This window comes from Lissotriton helveticus, chromosome 4_1, assembly GCF_964261635.1.
Source record: "Lissotriton helveticus chromosome 4_1, aLisHel1.1, whole genome shotgun sequence".
NCBI classification, from domain to species: domain Eukaryota; kingdom Metazoa; phylum Chordata; class Amphibia; order Caudata; family Salamandridae; genus Lissotriton; species Lissotriton helveticus.
Window position 1 is genome coordinate 611,970,262 of NC_136063.1, and position 23,161 is coordinate 611,993,422.

The window sequence follows — 23,161 nt, forward strand, 5'->3', positions numbered from 1 at the left end:
AGTGCCAAGACATGAAAGGGGTGGGTGGATATGACTCCCAGCAGTGCCCAGACATAGGAGGGGTGTGTGCAAAGGACTCCCAGCAGTGCACAGACATGACAGGGGTGGGTGGATATGACTCCCAGCAGTGCCCAGACATAGTAGGGGGTGTGGATATGACTCCCAGCAATGCCCAGACTTAGGAGGGGTGTGTGGACATAACTCCCAGCAGTGCCCAGACATGACAGGGGTGGGTGGATATGACTCACAGAAGTGCCCAGACATAGGAGGGGTGGGTGGATACGATTCCCAGCAGTGCCCAGACATAGGAGGGGTGTTTGCACAGGACTCCCAGCAGTGCCCATACATAGAAGTGGGGTGTGGCTATGACTCCCAGCAGTGCCCAGACATAGGAGGGGGTGAAGATATGACTCCCAGCAGTGCCCACACATAGGAGGGGGTGGATATGACTCCCAGCAGTGCCCAGACATAGGAGGGGGTGTGGATATGACTCCCAGCAGTGCCCAGACATAGGAGGGCTGGCAGGATATGACTCCCAGCAGTGTCCAGACATGACAGGGGTGGGTGGATATGACTCCCAGCAGTGCCCAGACATAGGAGGGGTGTCTGCACAGGACTCCCAGCAGTGCCCAGACATGACAGGGGTGGGTGGATATGACTCCCAGCAGTGCCCAAACATAGGAGGGGTGGCAGGATATGACTCCCAGCAGTGCCCAGACATAGAAGGGGGGTGTGCACAGGACTCCCATCAGTGTCCAGACATAGAAGGGGTGGGTGGATATGACTCCCAGCAGTGCCCAGACATAGGAGGGCTGTGTGCACCTGACTGCCAGCAGTGCCCAGACATAGGAGGGGGGTGTGGATATGACTCCCAGCAGTGCCCAGACATAGAAGGGGGTGTAGATATGACTCCCAGCTGTGCCCAGAGATAGGAGGGGGGTGTGGATATGACTCCCAGCAGTGCCCAGACATAGGAGGGGTGGCAGGATATGACTCCCAGCAGTGCCCAGACATAGGAGAGGTGTGTGCACAGGACTCCCAGCAGTGCCCAGACATGACAGGGGTGGGTGTATATGACTCCCAGCAGTGCCCAGAAATAGGAGGGGTGGGTGGATATGACTCCCCGCAGAGCCCAGACATGGGAGGGGTGGCAGCATATGACTCCCAGCAGTGCCCAGCCATAGGAGGGGTATGTGGATATGACTCCCAGCAGTGCCCAGACATGACAGGGGTGGGTGGATATGACTCCCAGCACTGCCCAGACATAGTAGGGGTGGCAGGATATGACTCCCAGCAGTGCCCAGACATAGGAGGAAGGTGTGGATATGACTCCCAGCAGTGCCCAGACATAGGAGGGCGGTGCGGATATGACTCCCAGCAGTGCCCAGACATGACAGGGGTGGGTGGATATGACTCCCAGCAGTGCCCAGACATAGGAGGGTGGCAGGATATGACTCCCAGCAGTGCTTAGACATAGAAGGGGTGGCAGGATATGACTCCCAGCAGTGCCCGGACATAGGAGGGGGTGTGGATATGACTCCCAGGAGTGTCCAGACATAGGATGGGGGGTGTAGATATGACTCCCAGCAGTGCCCAGACATAGGAGTGGTGGCAGGATATGACTCCAAGCAGTGCCCAGATATGAAAGGGGTGGGTGGATATGACTACCAGCAGTGCCCAGATATAGGAGGGGTATCTGCACAGGACTCCCAGCAAAGCCCAGATATAGAAGGGGTGTCTGCATAGGACTCCCAGCAGTGCCCAGATATAGGAGGGGTGTGTGGATGTGACTCGCAGCAGTGCCCAGACATGACAGGGGTGGGTGGACATGACTCCCAGCAGTGCCCAGACATAGGAGGGGGGGTGAATTTGACTCCCAGCAGTGCCCAGACATATGAGGGGTGTCTGCACAGGACTCCCAGCAGTTACCAGACATAGGAGGGGTCTCAGGATATGACTACCAGCAGTGCCCAGACATAGGAGGGGTGTCTGCACTGGACTCCCAGCAGTGCCCAGACATAGGAGGGGTGGCAAGATATGACTCCCAGCATTTCTCAGACATAGTAGGGTGTGTAGATATGACTCCCAGCAGTGCCCAGACATAGGAGGGGTGGGTGGATATGACTCCCAGCAGTGCCCAGACATAGGAGGGGTGTGTGCACAGGACTCCCAGCAGTGCCCATACATAGGCGGGGGTGTGGATATGACTCACAGCAGTGCCCAGACATAGGAGGGGAGTATGCACAGAGCTCCCAGCAGTGCCCAGATATAGGAGGGGTGGCAGGATATGACTCCCAGCAGTTCCCAGACATAGGAGGGGTGTGTGGATATGACTCCCAGCAGTGCCCAGACATAGGAGGGGGTGGATATGACTCCCAGCAGTGCCCAGACATAAGAGGGGGTGTGGCTATGTCTCCCAGCAGTGCCCAGACATAGGAGGGGTGAGTGGATATGACTCCCAGCAGTGCCCAGACATAGGAGGGGGGTGGATATGACTCCCAGCAGTGCCCAGACATGGGAGGGGTGTTTGCACGGGACTCCCAGCAGTGCCAAGACATAGGAGGGGTGGCAGGATATGACTCACATCAGTGTCCAGACATAGGAGGGGTGACAGGATATGACTCCCAGCTGTGCCCAGACATAGGAGGGGGTGTGGATATGACTCCCAGCAGTGCCCAGACATAGGAGGGGTGTGTGCACAGAACTCCCAGCAGTGCCCGGACATAGGAGGGGTGGCAGGATATGACTCCCAGCAGTGCCCAGACATAGGAGGGGGTGTGGATATGACCCCCAGCAGTGCCCAGACATGACACGGGTGGGTGGATATGACTCCCCGCAGTGCCCAGACATAGGAGGGGTGGGTGGATATGACTCCCCGCAGTGCCCAGACATAGGAGGGGTGTGTGCACAGGACTCCCAGCAGTGCCCAGACATAGGAGGGGTGGCAGGATATGTCTCTCAGCAGTGCCCAGACATAGGAGGGGTGTGTGGATATGACTCACAGCAGTGCCCAGACATGACAGGGGTGGGTGGATATGACCCCCAGCAGTGCCCAGACATAGGAGGGGGGTGAAATTGACTCCCAGCAGTGCCCAGACATATGAGGGGTGTCTGCACAGGACTCCCAGCAGTGACCAAACATAGGAGGGGTCTCAGGATATGACTCCCAGCAGTGCCCAGACATAGGAGGGGTGTCTGCACTGGACTCCCAGCAGTGCTCAGACATAGGAGGGGTGGCAGGATATGACTCCCAGCATTGCCCAGACATAGTAGTGTGTGTAGATATCACTCCCAGCAGTGCCCAGATATAGGAGGGGTGTGTGCACAGGACTTCCAGCAGTGCCCATACATTGGAGGGGGTGTGGATATGACTCACAGCAGTGCCCAGACATAGGAGGGGAGTATGCACAGGGCTCCCAGCAGTGCCCAGATATAGGAGGGGTGTGTGGATATGACTCCCAGCAGTGCCTATCTCCCAGCAGTGCCCAGACATAGGAGGGGGTGGATATGACTCCCAGCAGTGCCCAGACATAAGAGGGGGTGTGGCTATGTCTCCCAGCAGTGCCCAGACATAGGAGGGGTGAGTGGATATGACTCCCAGCAGTGCCCAGACATAGGAGGGGGTGGATATGACTCCCAGCAGTGCCCAGACATGGGAGGGGTGTTTGCACGGGACTCCCAGCAGTGCCAAGACATAGGAGGGGTGGCAGGATATGTCTCACATCAGTGTCCAGACATAGGAGGGGTGGCAGGATATGACTCCCAGCTGTGCCCAGACATAGGAGGGGGGTGTGGATATGACTCCCAGCAGTGCCCAGACATAGGAGGGGTGTGTGCACAGTACTCCCAGCAGTGCCCAGACATAGGAGGGGTGGCAGGATATGACTCCCAGCAGTGCCCAGACATAGGAGGGGGTGTGGATATGACTCCCAGCAGTGCCCAGACATGACAGAGGTGGGTGGATATGACTCCCCGCAGTGCCCAGACATAGGAGGGGTGGCAGGATATGACTCCCAGCAGTGCCCAGACATAGGAGGGGTGTCTGCACTGGACTCCCAGCAGTGCTCAGACATAGGAGGGGTGGCAGGATATGACTCCCAGCAGTGCCCAGACATAGGAGGGGTGGGTGGATATGACTCCCAGCAGTGCCCAAACATAGGAGGGGTGGCAGGATATGAATCCCAGCAGTGCCTAGACATAGGAGGGGTGGCAGGATATGACTCCCAGCAGTGCCCAGACATAGGAGGGGGTGTGGATATGACTCCCAGCAGTGCTCAGACATGACATGGGTGGGTGGATATGACTCCCAGCAGTGCCCAGACATAGGAGGGGTGTCTGCAGAGGACTCCCAGCAGTGGCCAGACATGACAGGGGTGGGTGGATAGGACTCCCAGCAGTGCCCAGACATAGGAGGGGTGTCTGCACAGGACTCCTAGCAGTGTCCAGACATAGGAGGGGTGTGTGGATATGAGTCCCAGCATTGCCCAGACATGACAGGGGTGGGTGAATATGACTCCTAGCAGTGCCCAGACATAGTAGGGGTGGGTGGATATGACTCCCAGCAGTGCGCAGATATAGGAGGGTTGTGCGCACAAGACTCCCAGCAGTGCCCAGACATAGGAGGGGGGAGTGGATATGACTCCCAGCAGTGCCCAGACATAGGAGGGGGGTGGGGATATGACTTCCAGCAGTGCCCAGACATAGTAGGGAGGTGTGGATATGACTCCCAGCAGTGCCCAGACATAGGAGGGGTGTGTGCACAGGACTCCCAGCAGTACCCAGACATGACATGGGTGGGTGGATATGACTCTCAGCAGTGCCCAGACATAGGAGGGCTGGCAGGATATGACTCCCAGCAGTGCCCAGACATAGGAGGGGGTGTGGATATGACTCCCAGAAGTGCCCAAATATAGGAGGGGGTGTAGATATGACTCCCAGCAGTGCCCAGACATAGGAGGGATGGCAGGATATGACTCCCAGCAGTGCCAAGACATGAAAGGGGTGGGTGGATATGACTCCCAGCAGTGCCCAGACATAGGAGGGGTGTGTGCAAAGGACTCCCAGCAGTGCACAGACATGACAGGGGTGGGTGGATATGACTCCCAGCAGTGCCCAGACATAGTAGGGGGTGTGGATATGACTCCCAGCAATGCCCAGACTTAGGAGGGGTGTGTGGACATAACTCCCAGCAGTGCCCAGACATGACAGGGGTGGGTGGATATGACTCACAGAAGTGCCCAGACATAGGAGGGGTGGGTGGATACGATTCCCAGCAGTGCCCAGACATAGGAGGGGTGTTTGCACAGGACTCCCAGCAGTGCCCATACATAGAAGTGGGGTGTGGCTATGACTCCCAGCAGTGCCCAGACATAGGAGGGGGTGAAGATATGACTCCCAGCAGTGCCCACACATAGGAGGGGGTGGATATGACTCCCAGCAGTGCCCAGACATAGGAGGGGGTGTGGATATGACTCCCAGCAGTGCCCAGACATAGGAGGGCTGGCAGGATATGACTCCCAGCAGTGTCCAGACATGACAGGGGTGGGTGGATATGACTCCCAGCAGTGCCCAGACATAGGAGGGGTGTCTGCACAGGACTCCCAGCAGTGCCCAGACATGACAGGGGTGGGTGGATATGACTCCCAGCAGTGCCCAAACATAGGAGGGGTGGCAGGATATGACTCCCAGCAGTGCCCAGACATAGGAGGGGTGTGTGCACAGGACTCCCATCAGTGTCCAGACATAGAAGGGGTGGGTGGATATGACTCCCAGCAGTGCCCAGACATAGGAGGGCTGTGTGCACCTGACTGCCAGCAGTGCCCAGACATAGGAGGGGGGTGTGGATATGACTCCCAGCAGTGCCCAGACATAGAAGGGGGTGTAGATATGACTCCCAGCTGTGCCCAGAGATAGGAGGGGGGTGTGGATATGACTCCCAGCAGTGCCCAGACATAGGAGGGGTGGCAGGATATGACTCCCAGCAGTGCCCAGACATAGGAGAGGTGTGTGCACAGGACTCCCAGCAGTGCCCAGACATGACAGGGGTGGGTGTATATGACTCCCAGCAGTGCCCAGAAATAGGAGGGGTGGGTGGATATGACTCCCCGCAGAGCCCAGACATGGGAGGGGTGGCAGCATATGACTCCCAGCAGTGCCCAGCCATAGGAGGGGTATGTGGATATGACTCCCAGCAGTGCCCAGACATGACAGGGGTGGGTGGATATGACTCCCAGCACTGCCCAGACATAGTAGGGGTGGCAGGATATGACTCCCAGCAGTGCCCAGACATAGGAGGAAGGTGTGGATATGACTCCCAGCAGTGCCCAGACATAGGAGGGCGGTGCGGATATGACTCCCAGCAGTGCCCAGACATGACAGGGGTGGGTGGATATGACTCCCAGCAGTGCCCAGACATAGGAGGGTGGCAGGATATGACTCCCAGCAGTGCTTAGACATAGAAGGGGTGGCAGGATATGACTCCCAGCAGTGCCCGGACATAGGAGGGGGTGTGGATATGACTCCCAGCAGTGTCCAGACATAGGATGGGGGGTGTAGATATGACTCCCAGCAGTGCCCAGACATAGGAGTGGTGGCAGGATATGACTCCAAGCAGTGCCCAGATATGAAAGGGGTGGGTGGATATGACTACCAGCAGTGCCCAGATATAGGAGGGGTATCTGCACAGGACTCCCAGCAAAGCCCAGATATAGAAGGGGTGTCTGCATAGGACTCCCAGCAGTGCCCAGATATAGGAGGGGTGTGTGGATGTGACTCGCAGCAGTGCCCAGACATGACAGGGGTGGGTGGACATGACTCCCAGCAGTGCCCAGACATAGGAGGGGGGGTGAATTTGACTCCCAGCAGTGCCCAGACATATGAGGGGTGTCTGCACAGGACTCCCAGCAGTTACCAGACATAGGAGGGGTCTCAGGATATGACTACCAGCAGTGCCCAGACATAGGAGGGGTGTCTGCACTGGACTCCCAGCAGTGCCCAGACATAGGAGGGGTGGCAAGATATGACTCCCAGCATTTCTCAGACATAGTAGGGTGTGTAGATATGACTCCCAGCAGTGCCCAGACATAGGAGGGGTGGGTGGATATGACTCCCAGCAGTGCCCAGACATAGGAGGGGTGTGTGCACAGGACTCCCAGCAGTGCCCATACATAGGCGGGGGTGTGGATATGACTCACAGCAGTGCCCAGACATAGGAGGGGAGTATGCACAGAGCTCCCAGCAGTGCCCAGATATAGGAGGGGTGGCAGGATATGACTCCCAGCAGTTCCCAGACATAGGAGGGGTGTGTGGATATGACTCCCAGCAGTGCCCAGACATAGGAGGGGGTGGATATGACTCCCAGCAGTGCCTAGACATAAGAGGGGGTGTGGCTATGTCTCCCAGCAGTGCCCAGACATAGGAGGGGTGAGTGGATATGACTCCCAGCAGTGCCCAGACATAGGAGGGGGGTGGATATGACTCCCAGCAGTGCCCAGACATGGGAGGGGTGTTTGCACGGGACTCCCAGCAGTGCCAAGACATAGGAGGGGTGGCAGGATATGACTCACATCAGTGTCCAGACATAGGAGGGGTGACAGGATATGACTCCCAGCTGTGCCCAGACATAGGAGGGGGTGTGGATATGACTCCCAGCAGTGCCCAGACATAGGAGGGGTGTGTGCACAGAACTCCCAGCAGTGCCCGGACATAGGAGGGGTGGCAGGATATGACTCCCAGCAGTACCCAGACATAGGAGGGGGTGTGGATATGACCCCCAGCAGTGCCCAGACATGACACGGGTGGGTGGATATGACTCCCCGCAGTGCCCAGACATAGGAGGGGTGGGTGGATATGACTCCCCGCAGTGCCCAGACATAGGAGGGGTGTGTGCACAGGACTCCCAGCAGTGCCCAGACATAGGAGGGGTGGCAGGATATGTCTCTCAGCAGTGCCCAGACATAGGAGGGGTGTGTGGATATGACTCACAGCAGTGCCCAGACATGACAGGGGTGGGTGGATATGACCCCCAGCAGTGCCCAGACATAGGAGGGGGGTGAAATTGACTCCCAGCAGTGCCCAGACATATGAGGGGTGTCTGCACAGGACTCCCAGCAGTGACCAAACATAGGAGGGGTCTCAGGATATGACTCCCAGCAGTGCCCAGACATAGGAGGGGTGTCTGCACTGGACTCCCAGCAGTGCTCAGACATAGGAGGGGTGGCAGGATATGACTCCCAGCATTGCCCAGACATAGTAGTGTGTGTAGATATCACTCCCAGCAGTGCCCAGATATAGGAGGGGTGTGTGCACAGGACTTCCAGCAGTGCCCATACATTGGAGGGGGTGTGGATATGACTCACAGCAGTGCCCAGACATAGGAGGGGAGTATGCACAGGGCTCCCAGCAGTGCCCAGATATAGGAGGGGTGGCAGGATATGACTCCCAGCAGTTCCCAGACATAGGAGGGGTGTGTGGATATGACTCCCAGCAGTGCCTATCTCCCAGCAGTGCCCAGACATAGGAGGGGGTGGATATGACTCCCAGCAGTGCCCAGACATAAGAGGGGGTGTGGCTATGTCTCCCAGCAGTGCCCAGACATAGGAGGGGTGAGTGGATATGACTCCCAGCAGTGCCCAGACATAGGAGGGGGTGGATATGACTCCCAGCAGTGCCCAGACATGGGAGGGGTGTTTGCACGGGACTCCCAGCAGTGCCAAGACATAGGAGGGGTGGCAGGATATGTCTCACATCAGTGTCCAGACATAGGAGGGGTGGCAGGATATGACTCCCAGCTGTGCCCAGACATAGGAGGGGGGTGTGGATATGACTCCCAGCAGTGCCCAGACATAGGAGGGGTGTGTGCACAGTACTCCCAGCAGTGCCCAGACATAGGAGGGGTGGCAGGATATGACTCCCAGCAGTGCCCAGACATAGGAGGGGGTGTGGATATGACTCCCAGCAGTGCCCAGACATGACAGAGGTGGGTGGATATGACTCCCCGCAGTGCCCAGACATAGGAGGGGTGACAGGATATGACTCCCAGCAGTGCCCAGACATAGGAGGGGGTGTGGATATGACTCCCAGCAGTGCCCAGACATGACAGAGGTGGGTGGATATGACTCCCAGCAGTGCCCAGACATAGGAGGGGTGGGTGGATATGACTCCCCGCAGTGCCCAGACATAGGAGGGGTGTGTGCACAGGACTCCCAGCAGTGCCCAGACAAGGGAGGGGTGGCAGGATATGTCTCTCAGCAGTGCCCAGACATAGGAGGGGTGTGTGGATATGACTCACAGCAGTGCCCAGACATGACAGGGGTGGGTGGATATGACCCCCAGCAGTGCCCAGACATAGGAGGGGGGTGAATTTGACTCCCAGCAGTGCCCAGACATATGAGGGGTGTCTGCACAGGACTCCCAGCAGTGACCAAACATAGGAGGGGTCTCAGGATATGACTCCCAGCAGTGCCCAGACATAGGAGGGGTGTCTGCACTGGACTCCCAGCAGTGCTCAGACATAGGAGGGGTGGCAGGATATGACTCCCAGCATTGCCCAGACATAGTAGTGTGTGTAGATATCACTCCCAGCAGTGCCCAGATAGAGGAGGGGTGGGTGGATATGACTCCCAGCAGTGCCCAGACATAGGAGGGGTGTGTGCACAGGACTTCCAGCAGTGCCCATACATTGGGGGGGTGTGGATATGACTCCCAGCAGTGCCCAGACATAGGAGGGGTGTATGCACAGGGCTCCAAGCAGTGCCCAGACATAGAAGGGGTAGGAGGATATGACTCCCAGCAGTGTCCAGACATAGGAGGGGTGTGTGGATATGACTCCCAGCACTGCCCAGACATAGGAGGGGGGTTGATATGACTCCCAGCAGTGCCCAGACATAGGAGGGGGTGTGGATATGACTCCCAGCAGTGCCCAGACATAGGAGGGGTGTCTGCACAGGACTCACATCAGTGCCAAGACATAGGAGGGGTGGCAGGATATGACTCACATCAGTGTCCAGACATAGGAGGGGTGGCAGGATATGACTCCCAGCAGTGCCCAGACATAGGAGGGGGGTATGGATTTGACTCCCAGCAGTGCCCAGACATAGGACGGGTGTGTGCACAGAACTCCCAGCAGTGCCCAGACATAGTAGGGGTGGCAGGATATGACTCCCAGCAGTGCCCAGACATAGGAGGGGGTGTGGATATGACTCCCAGCAGTGCCCAGACATGACAGGGGTGGGTGGATATGACTCCCCGCAGTGCCCAGACATAGGAGGGGTGGCAGGATATGACTCCCAGCAGTGCCCAGACATGACAGGGGTGGGTGGATATGACCCCCTGCAGTGCCCAGACATAGGAGGGGGGTGAATTTGACTCCCAGCAGTGCCCAGACATATGAGGGGTGTCTGCAGAGGACTCCCAGCAGTGACCAGACATAGGAGGGGTCTCAGGATATGACTACCAGCAGTGCCCAGACATAGGAGGGGTGGCAGGATATGACTCCCAGCAGTGCCCAGACATAGGAGGGGTGTATGCACAGGGCTCCCAGCAGTGCCCAGACATAGGAGGGTGGCAGGATATGACTCCCAGCAGTGCCCAGACATAGGAGGGGTGTGTGGATATGACTCCCAGCAGTGCCCAGACATAGAAGGGGGGAGGATATGACTCCCAGCAGTGCCCAGACATAGGAGGGGGTGTGGATATGACTCCCAGCAGTGCCCAGACATAGGAGGGGTGGGTGGATATGACTCCCAGCAGTGCCCAGACATAGGAGGGGGGGGTGGATATGACTCCGAGCAGAGCCCAGACATAGGAGCGGTGTCTGCACAGGACTCCCAGCAGTGCCAAGACATAGGAGGGGTGGCAGGATATGACTCACATCAGTGTCCAGACATAGGAGGGGTGGCAGGATATGACTCCCAGCAGTGCCCAGACATAGGAGGGGGTGTGGATATGACTCCCAGCAGTGCCCAGACATAGGATGGGTGTGTGCACAGTACTCCCAGCAGTGCCCAGACATAGGAGGGGTGGCAGGATATGACTCCCCGCAGTGCCCAGACATATGAGGGGGTGTGGATATGACTCCCAGCAGTGCCCAGACATGACAGGGGTGGGTGAATATGACTCCCCGCAGTGCCCAGACATAGGAGGGGTGGCAGGATATGACTCCCAGCAGTGCCCAGACATAGGAGAGGTGGGTGGATATGACTCCCAGCAGTGCCCAAACACAGGAGGGGTGAGTGCACAGGACTCCCAGCAGTGCCCAGACATAGGAGGGGTGTGGATATGACTCCCAGCAGTGCCCAGACATAGGAAGGGGGTATAGATATGACTCCCAGCAGTGCCCAGACATAGGAGTGTGTGTGCATATGACTCCCAGCAGTGCCCAGACATGACAGGTGTGGGTGGGTATGACTCCCAGCAGTGCCCAGACATAGGAGGAGTGGGTGGATATGACTCCCAGCAGTGCCCAGACATGACAGGTATGGGTGGCTATGACTCCCAGCAGTGCCCAGACATAGGAGGGGTGTCTACACAGGACTCCCAGCAGTGCCCAGACATAGGAGAGGTGGGTGGATATGACTCCCAGCAGTGCGCAGACATGACAGGGGTAGGTAGATATGACTCCCAGCAGTGCCCAGACATAGGAGGAGTGGGTGGATATGACTCCCATCAGTGCCCAGACATAGGAGTGGTGTGTGCAGAGGACTCCCAGCAGTGCCCAGACATATGGGGGTGGCAGGATATGATTCCCAGCAGAGCCCGGGCATAGGAGGGGTGTGGATATGACTCCAGCAGTGCCCAGACATAGGAGGGGGTGTGGATATGACTCCCAGCAGTACCCAGACATATCAAGGGTGGCAGGATATGACTCCCAGCAGCGCCCAGATATTGGAGGGGTGGCAGGATATGACTCCTAGCAGTGCCCAGACATAGGAGGGGTGGCAGGGTATGACTCCCAGCAGTGCCCAGACATGACAGGGGTGGCTGGATATGACTCCCAGCAGTGCCCAGGACATGACAGGGGTAGGTGGATATGACTCCCAGGAGTGGCCAGACATAGGAGGGGGGGGGTGAATTTGACTCCCAGCAGTGCCCAGACATATGAGGGGTGTCTGCACAGGACTCCCAGCAGTGACCAGACATAGGAGGGGTCTCAGGATATGACTCCCAGCAGTGCCCCGACATAGAAGGGGTGTCTGCACAGGACTCCCAGCAGTGCCCAGACATAGGAAAGGTGTCTGCACAGGACTCCCAGCAGTGCCCAGACATAGGAGGGGTGGCAGGATATGACTCCCAGCATTGCCCAGACATAGTAGGGTGTGTAGATATGACTTCCAGCAGTGCCCAGACATAGGAGGGGCGGGTGGATATGACTCCTAGCAGTGCCCAGACATAGAAGGGGTGTGTGCACAGGACTCCCAGCAGTGCCCATACATAGGAGGGGGTTTGGATATGACACCCAGCATTGCCCAGACATAGTAGGGTGTGTAGATATCACTCCCAGCAGTGCCCAGACATAGGAGGGGGTGGATATGACTCCCAGCAGTGCCCAGACATAGGTGGGGGTGTGGATATGACTCCCAGCAGTGCCCAGACATAGGAGGGGTGAGTGGATATGACTCCCAGCAGTGCCCAGACATAGGAGTGGGGTGTGGATATGACTCCCAGCAGTGCCCAGACATAGGAGGGGTGTCTGCACAGGATTCCCAGCGGTGCCAAGACATAGGAGGGGTGGCAGGACATGACTGCCATCAGTGTCCAGACATAGGAGGGGTGGCAGGATATGACTCCCAGCAGTGCCCAGACATAGAAGGGGGTGTGGATATGACTCCCAGCAGTGACCAGACATAGGAGGGGTGTGTGTACAGAGCTCTCAGCAGTGCCCGGACATAGGAGGGGTGGCAGGATATGACTCCCAGCAGTGCCCAGACATAGTAGGGTGGGGTGAATTTGACTCCCAGCAGTGCCCAGACATATGAGGGGTGTCTGCACAGGACTCCCAGCAGTGACCAGACATAGGAGGGGTCTCAGGATATGACTCCCAGCAGTGCCCAGACATAGAAGGGGTGTCTGCACAGGACTCCCAGCAGTGCCCAGACATAGGAAAGGTGTCTGCACAGGACTCCCAGCAGTGCCTAGACATAGGAGGGGTGGCAGGATATGACTCCCAGCATTGCCCAGACATAGTAGGGTGTGTAGATATGACTCCCAGCAGTGCCCAGACATAGGAGGGGAGGGTGGATATGACTCCTAGCAGTGCCCAGACATAGAAGGGGTGTGTGCACAGGACTCCCAGCAGTGCCCATACATAGGAGGGGGTTTGGATATGACTCCCAGCATTGCCCAGACATAGTAGGGTGTGTAGATATCACTCCCAGCAGTGCCCAGACATAGGAGGGGGTGGATATGACTCCCAGCAGTGCCCAGACATAGGAGGGGGTGTGGATATGACTCCCAGCAGTGCCCAGACATAGGAGGGGTGGGTGGATATGACTCCCAGCAGTGCCCAGACATAGGAGGGGGGTGTGGATATGACTCCCAGCAGTGCCCAGACATAGGAGGGGTGTCTGCACAGGATTCCCAGCGGTGCCAAGACATAGGAGGGGTGGCAGGCCATGACTGCCATCAGTGTCCAGACATAGGAGGGGTGGCAGGATATGACTCCCAGCAGTGCCCAGACATAGAAGGGGGTGTGGATATGACTCCCAGCAGTGACCAGACATAGGAGGGGTGTGTGTACAGAGCTCTCAGCAGTGCCCGGACATAGGAGGGGTGGCAGGATATGACTCCCAGCAGTGCCCAGACATAGGAGGGTGGTGTGGATATGACTCCCAGCAGTGCCCAGACATAGGAGGGGGGTGTAGATAGGACTCCCAGCAGTGCCCAGATATAGGAGGGGTGTGGATATGACTCCCAGCAGTGCCCAGACATAGGAGGGGTGTGGATATGACACCCAGCAGTGCCCAGACATGACAGGGTGGGTGGATATGACTCCCCGCAGTGCCCAGACATAGGAGGGGTGGCAGGATATGACTCCCAGCAGTGCCCAGACATAGGAGTGGTGGGTGGATATGACTCCCAGTAGTGCCCGGACATAGGAGGGGCGTGTAGATATGACTCCCAGCAGTGCCCAGACATAGGAGTGGGTGTGGATATGACTCCCAGCAGTGCCCAGACAAAGGAGGGGAATGTGCACAGGACTCCCAGCAGGGCCCAGACATGACAGGGGTGGGTGGGTATGACTCCCAGCAGTGCCCAGACATAAGAGGGGAGGGTGGATATGACTCCCAGCAGTGCCCATACATAGGAGGGGTTGTGGATATGACTCCCAGCAGTGCCCAGACATGACAGGGGTGGGTGGATATGACTACCCGCAGTGCCAAGACATAGGAGGGGTGGCAGGATATGACTCCCAGCAGTGCCCAGACATAGATGGGGTGGGTGGATATGACTCCCAGCAGTGCCCAGACATAGGAGGGGTGTGTGCACAGGACTTCAAGCAGTGCCCAGATATAGGAGTGGTGGGTGGATATGACTCCCAGTAGTGCCCGGACATAGGAGGGGCGTGTAAATATGACTCCCAGCAGTGCCCAGACATAGGAGTGGGTGTGGATATGACTCCCAGCAGTGCCCAGACAAAGGAGGGGAATGTGCACAGGACTCCCAGCAGGGCCCAGACATGACAGGGGTGGGTGGGTATGACTCCCAGCAGTGCCCAGACATAAGAGGGGTGGGTGGATATGACTCCCAGCAGTGCCCATACATAGGAGGGGTTGTGAATATGACTCCCAGCAGTGCCCAGACATGACAGGGGTGGGTGGATATGACTACCCGCAGTGCCAAGACATAGGAGGGGTGGCAGGATATGACTCCCAGCAGTGCCCAGTCATAGGAGGGGTGGGTGGATATGACTCCCAGCAGTGCCCAGACATAGGAGGGGTGTGTGCACAGGACTTCAAGCAGTGCCCAGACATAGGAGTGGGTGTGGATATGACTCCCAGCAGTGCCCAGACAAAGGAGGGAATGCGCACAGGACTCCCAGCAGGGCCCAGACATGACAGGGGTGGGTGGGTATGACTCCCAGCAGTGCCCAGACATAAGAGGGGTGGGTGGATATGACTCCCAGCAGTGCCCAGACATGACAGGTGTGGGTGGCTATGACTCCCAGCAGTGCCCACACATAGGAGGGCTGTCTGCACAGGACTCCCAGCAGTGCCCAGACATAAGAGGGGTGGGTGGATAGGACTCCAGCAGTGCCCAGACATGACATGGGTGGGTAGATATGATTCCCAGTAGTGCCCAGACATAGGAGGAGTGGGTGGATATGACTCCTAGCAGTGCCCAGACATAGGAGTGGTGTGTGCACAGGATTTCCAGCAGTGCCCAGACATAGGAGGGGTGGCAGGATATGATTCCCAGCAGTGCCCAGACATAGATGGGGGGTATGGATATGACTCCCTGCAGTGCCCAGACATAGGAAGGGTGGCAGAATATGACTCCCAGCAGCGCGCAGATATAGGAGGGGTGGCAGGATATGACTCCTATCAGTGCCCAGACATAGGAGGGGTGGCAGGATATGACTCCCAGCAGTGCCCAGACATGGCAGGGGTGGCTGGATATGACTCCCAGCAGTGCCCAGACATGACAGGGGTGTGTGGATATGACTCCCAGCAGGGCCCAGACATAGGACGGGTGTCTGCACAGGACTCCCAGCAGTGCCCAGACTTAGGAGGGGTGTGTGGACATGACTCCCAGCAGTGCCCAGACATGACAGGGGTGGGTGGATATGACTCCCAGAAGTGCCCAGACATAGGAGGGGTGGGTGGATATGATTCCCAGCAGGGCCCAGACATAGGACGGGTGTCTGCACAGGACTCCCAGCAGTGCCCAGACTTAGGAGGGGGGGTGGATATGACTCCCAGCAGTGCCCAGACATAGGAGGGCTGGCAGGGTATGACTCTCAGCAGTGTCCAGACATGACAGGGGTGGGTGGATATGACTCCCAGCAGTGCCCAGACATAGGAGGGGTGTCTGCACAGGACTCCCAGCAGTGCCCAGACATGACAGGGGTGGGTGGATATGACTCCCAGCAGTGCCCAAACATAGGAGGGGTGGCAGGATATGAATCCCAGCAGTGCCTAGACATAGGAGGGGTGGCAGGATATGACTCCCAGCAGTGCCCAGACATAGGAGGGGGTGTGGATATGACTCCCAGCAGTGCCCAGACATGACATGGGTGGGTGGATATGACTCCCAGCAGTGCCCAGACATAGGAGGGGTTTCTGCACAGGACTCCCAGCAGTGGCCAGACATGACAGGGGTGGGTGGATAGGACTCCCAGCAGTGCCCAGACATAGGAGGGGTGTCTGCACAGGACTCCTAGCAGTGTCCAGACATAGGAGGGGTGTGTGGAAATGAGTCCCAGCATTGCCCAGACATGACAGGGGTGGGTGGATATGACTCCTAGCAGTGCCCAGACATAGTAGGGGTGGGTGGATATGACTCCCAGCAGTGCGCAGATATAGGAGGGTTGTGCGCACAAGACTCCCAGCAGTGCCCAGACATAGGAGGGGGGAGTGGATATGACTCCCAGCAGTGCCCAGACATAGGAGGGCTGGCAGGATATGACTCCCAGCAGTGCCCAGACATAGGAGGGGGTGTGGATATGACTCCCAGCAGTGCCCAAATATAGGAGGGGGTGTAGATATGACTCCCAGCAGTGCCCAGACATAGGAGGGATGGCAGGATATGACTCCCAGCAGTGCCAAGACATGAAAGGGGTGGGTGGATATGACTCCCAGCAGTGCCCAGACATAGGAGGGGTGTGTGCACAGGACTTCAAGCAGTGCCCAGACATAGGGGTGGGTGTGGATATGACTCCCAGCAGTGCCCAGACAAAGGAGGGAATGCGCACAGGACTCCCAGCAGGGCCCAGACATGACAGGGGTGGGTTGGTATGACTCCCAGCAGTGCCCAGACATAAGAGGGGTGGGTGGATATGACTCCCAGCAGTGCCCAGACATGACAGGTGTGGGTGGCTATGACTCCCAGCAGTGCCCACACATAGGAGGGCTGTCTGCACAGGACTCCCAGCAGTGCCCAGACATAGGAGGGGTGTGTGCACAGGACTCCCAGCAGTGCACAGACATGACAGGGGTGGGTGGATATGACTCACAGAAGTGCCCAGACATAGGAGGGGTGGGTGGATATGATTCCCAGCAGTGCCCAGACATAGGAGGGGTGTGTGCACAGGACTCCCAGCAGTGCCCATACATAGGAGTGGGGTGTGGCTATGACTCCCAGCAGTGCCCAGACATAGGAGGGGGTGAAGATATGACTCCCAGCAGTGCCCACACATAGGAGGGGGGTGGATATGACTCCCAGCAGTGCCCAGACATAGGAGGGGGTATGGATATGACTCCCAGCAGTGCCCAGACATAGGAGGGCTGGCAGGATATGACTCCCAGCAGTGTCCAGACATGACAGGGGTGGGTGGATATGACTCCCAGCAGTGCCCAGACATAGGAGGGGTGTCTGCACAGGACTCCCAGCAGTGCCCAGACATGACAGGGGTGGGTGGATATGACTCCCAGCAGTGCCCAAACATAGGATGGGTGGCAGGATATGACTCCCAGCAGTGCCTAGACATAGGAGGGGTGGCAGGATATGACTCCCAGCAGTGCCCAGACATAGGAGGGGGTGTGGATATGACTCCCAGCAGTTTCCCAGACATGACAGGGGTGGGTGGATATGACTCCCAGCAGTGCCCAGACATAGGAGGGGTGTCTGCACAGGACTACCAGCAGTGGCCAGACATGACAGGGGTGGGTGGATAGGACTCCCAGCAGTGCCCAGTCATAGGAGGGGTGTCTGCACAGGACTCCTAGCAGTCTCCAGACATAGGAGGGGTGTGTGGATATGAGTCTCAGCATTGCCCAGAAATGACAGGGGTGGGTGGATATGACTCCAAGCAGTGCCCAGACATAGTAGGGGTGGGTGGATATGACTCCCAGCAGTGCGCAGATATAGGAGGGTTGTGCGCACAAGACTCCCAGCAGTGCCCAGACATAGGAGGGGGGAGTGGATATGACTCCCAGCAGTGCCCAGACATAGGAGGGGGGTGGGGATATGACTCCCAGCAGTGCCCAGACATAGTAGGGAGGTGTGGATATGACTCCCAGCAGTGCCCAGACATAGGAGGGGTGTGTGCACAGGACTCCCAGCAGTACCCAGACATGACATGGGTGGGTGGATATGACTCTCAGCAGTGCCCATACATAGGAGGGCTGGCAGGATATGACTCCCAGCAGTGCCCAGACATAGGAGGGGGTGTGGATATGACTCCCAGCAGTGCCCAGATATAGGAGGGGGTGTAGATATGACTCCCAGCAGTGCCCAGACATAGGAGGGATGGCAGGATATGACTCCCAGCAGTGCCAAGACATAGGAGGGGGTGTGGATATGACTCCCAGCAGTGCCCAGATATAGGAGGGGGTGTAGATATGACTCCCAGCAGTGCCCAGACATAGGAGGGATGGCAGGATATGACTCCCAGCAGTGCCAAGACATGAAAGGGGTGGGCGGATATGACTCCCAGCAGTGCCCAGACATATGAGGGGTGTGTGCACAGGACTCCCAGCAGTGCACAGACGTGACAGGGGTGGGTGGATATGACTCCCAGCAGTGCCCAGACATAGTAGGGGGTGTGGATATGACTCCCAGCAATGCCCAGACATAGGAGGGGGGTGTAGATATGACACCCAGCAGTGCCAAGACATAGGAGGGGTGTCTGGACAGGACTCCCAGCAGTGCCCAGACATGACAGGGGTGGGTGGATATGACTCCCAGCAGAGCCCAGATATAGAAGGGGTGTCTGCATAGGACTCCCAGCAGTGCCCAGACATAGGAGGGGTGTGTGGATATGACTTGCAGCAGTGTCCAGACATGACAGGGGTGGGTGGATATGACTCCCAGCAGTGCCCGGACATAGGAGGGGGGTGAATTTGACTCCCAGCATTGCCCAGACATATGAGGGGTGTCTGCACAGGACTCCCAATGTGGTATATAAATAAATAATACCGGATCTATTTTTGAATGAATGAATGAATAACAGATAGCTCAATAAATAAGAGTCAAGATTCGAGGTAGTAGGAGTTTTGCAGGTTTATTACAGCATAAAGGACAGGAACAGGACAACCTGCATAGGAATAGGATGGCAGGGCCCAGCAGCTGCTGGGGCTGGATCTGGGATGAGCGCGCTAAGGAAGGATAACTTTATAATAACAGTACATGAGCATATATACATAACGCAAACACATAGCATTACATCGCAATAGGCGTAGCAGTGGGAGGAGCAATAGGCGTGACGCGTAGCAGTCGCGAAAGATAAGGGTGAAAAGAGGTGTAACAGAGGCGTATACATAGACATGTGATGCAGACGTAACAGAATATGTCATGAATGGGGCGGAAACATGGAGGGGGCTACCTAAGGAGCCGGGACCTCTGACCTAATGGTGCGCGCAAACTGGCAATGACGTGTTACTAGGAGAAACTGGGGTCTTCGAACTCTGTGCTAGGAGCAGAGACTGAAGTCTGGAGAGTCAGGGCGACATGTACCTAAGCAGTATCTAGTATCTGGTGTTTAGAGAACATGTTGATATAAACTAGAAGTCAGGAGGGGAAAGGCTAACTTGATTCTAAGACTAGAGCATGCATTATTCTACATGTAGTGCGTGATGAAGAATATTAAATGACCATTAATACAGTACTTCTCTAACATGGAGACGTGAAGGCTAGACAATGACGGAAACTATTGATGCGATTCAGTAGCTTCAGGAATGCAGAGAAGGAGGGCTGGACTGATAACTGGAATCATAACATACTCTTGGCAGACTCAGAGGCAGAGCCAAGCTGAGCCGGGCACTGCGAGGCAGGAAGTAAGTGAAGGGTCGAGGATACAGGTGGGGGCTGTATCGCTCCTCAGCGAGGGCTCAGGAGACAGGAGCTGAAAACTGGTGTCCGGGCCCTTTTGAGGCCTAGAAACGGGGACTTTACAATGGAATAACGTGCACACTGAGAAACGTGGCAACGTAGCTTTACATAGGCCTGATATTCGTAGTATTCACGAGAACTGGAAACTGACATACTAAAGGTGGACACAACTATAATTGCGTCTTTAATCGAACATAGGGAATACATATGCATATTTAATCATGCACACATAACATATGATGGATGACTCGTAGGGACACAGAACATGGCAAAATTTACTTTTCCACATTCCCTCCTTGTCACTACGTTTCCATCAGGAAACATCAATACTCATGATACCATCTATCATTTCATACAGTATCATTTGCTCGTCACGAATTTTCTGGGAACGTGTTTTAGAACGGGGCTTGGGACTAGGAATACAAGAGGTAGCACAAATGCCGCAAATCGCAGGGCCACATTGTATACAGAGGCAGCAGCTAAATATGATCGCTACTGCAATACCTAGAAAGGACAAGACTTTCCATCCCCAAGCGGAAATTATATTCCAGAACCAACCGGACCATGTCCAGGTGCCTGGATTTTGGTATAACAGATGGGCAATTTTATGGAGTCTGGTTATAGCTGAATAAACAGACGGCGCGTTATTTGGAATGAAAATGCAGCAACTAGATCCGATGACTCTACAGGCCCCACCCCTATCGGCCAATATGACGTCAAGGACGAGACGATTCTGTAAAACGACAAATCTCATAGCAGATTGCTCTTCGGTTAAGTTACCTAGAGCAGAGGCAGTTTCATTGACTACTACTTCAAGGGTTCTTGTTAACCTACGGATTAGCTTACTATTCTGGATAGGTCCTATAAAGAAGAAGAAACCTCTATTGAAATCTGTGTACTGTTCTAGAGCAGTTTCAGTATAATCGACAATTGGGGACTCGATCTCCCTTCTATGTCTAATGTGTACTAGATGTGTGTTTCTATGATAGTCAGGTGGGGCTAGAAAAACTGGTGGCAGTAGGAAGGCAATGTAACAGGTTCCCTCCCAATCGAGGGGCAGACGAACATATGCAGTTTGACCACAAATAAAATAAGAATGACGTGAAGCTTTGAAAATAGATTTCCCATTGTCACTATACTTGACAATAGTAGTACAATCACTATGTCCTACATGTACGGAACCATTATTTCGGACACATAATTCGCCTTTAACTGGTAGTACTGAAATAGCAGGTAAGTCTGGAGTGGTATCAGACTGAACATTCAGGACCATTAAATTCGAAGAATAGTTACCTAAATTATACACTTCATTTTCTAGATCTAACCCGGTTCTGTGGGGGAGACCTTGCTTGTCTGGAAAACATGTACTGTTAAGAAAAGACATATCTGTTGAGGATGACGTTAACGTGGACCATGCTCCACACGAACCATTATGTGAAAAAGGATAAGGAAAAAGTGGCAGAACTCCCTTCGGCATCTGGAAAGGGGGGAGTCGACCACACACCCAACAATTAGTGGCATTGTTGGTCTGATGTGAGTAATGTAACATGCGGATGAAAGAATTATTTCGCATAGCGAGGCGGTAAGAGAGTTCATGAGGAGGTAGATCACTAAACGTGTGCTCTACTGTAGCATTAGCAGACTTATTTACATGAGAAACTGGAAAGTACAGGTAAAACGCATAACTGGTGCAGGAAATCATAATACTGAGAAATAATATGAAACATAGAAAAACGATACATCGGATTGAGTTTTGACTAACTCTCTCACTATGGGGGTCTATTTTATACATGTCAGAAACAGTCTAACCGTTTCACCTAGGGGAGGACTTAGACAATCAAACTGGCTGACTTATTTTACTAGACCGGAGTTTCAACTTATACTCCTGCTGCGGAGTTTTCTCTAACTGGGAAGGGTTCGTAGCAATGTCTTTTGCGGGACAGTCCTTAAAAATAATACTTTGGCAGTCCTTTGAATCCTGGGAAATGTTCTTTGAGACTGGTTTCAGTCCATAAAACTTCTTTATGTGCGAAAGGTGCACCCAGCCTTTGCGACCCTCCAACTTCACGGCTGTACGGGTGGCGAGGAGGACCTGTCGGGGCTCCTTCCAGCGAGGCTCCAGCGGACTTGAGCGGTCAAAATTCCGGACAAGGACCATGGATCCTGGAACGATTTCATGCGGTGCCACCTCGGTGTTGTCTGGAAATGCGGCGGCAACCTGTGAACGACAAGAGTTGAGGGCAGACATCAAGGAAGCTAGGTAATCTGTCAGCATATTACTTGAAACATCGGTAATACTTCGGGGTCTAGGAGTACCCCACATGTTAGGGGGGCGGCCGAAAACGACCTCATACGGGGACAGACCTGATCTGGAATGTGCGACCATGCGCATATAGAACAAGGCAACTGGCAGAGCTACTAGCCAGTCCACACCTTTCTCTTTACATACTTTGGCGATGCGAATTTTCAGAGTCTGGTTATGTCTCTCTACGAGACCGGCTGCTTCAGGATGGCGTACACAATGGAACTTCCACTGGTACCCTAACAAAAGGGAAACATGCTTCATCAACTCAGATGAGAATGGCTGGCCGTTATCAGAATATACGACTCTAGGGAGTCCATAGCGGGGGAAGAACTCACGAACCAGCTGCTTGGCAGTGGTCGCGGCTGTGTAATCTGGGACTGGATATGCTTCTGTCCACCTGGACAAAGCGCATACAACTACAAGAACATACTTGAAACCTCGACATCGCTCCATCTGAATATAATCCATCTGGAGGACTTCAAAAGGGTGGTCAGGGGGCTGGAATCCACCTTGTTCCACCGGGACACTTTTACCTGGATTAAACTGGCAACATATCATACAGGTACGGACTTTCTGCTTGGCTGCAGCTCGTAAATGCTTGTTGAACCAAATGTTCTGGATACTGTCTAACATAGCTTTTTCTCCTAAATGTGCTGGACTATGTGCGGTATTAATAATGACTTGAACCATAGAGTCTGGGAGAAACCAAGTGGCTTTTCCTCTTGTTAACCATCCTTGATCTGTCTGGACCCCTCCTTGTTCGGACCATTTCTTGATTTCTTCAGGAGTAGCATGTAACTGGATATCTATGACATCTTGTGTAGGGTCCTTAACTGTCATGCATGTAGTCGGATCTGGAGTGTGTGTCTG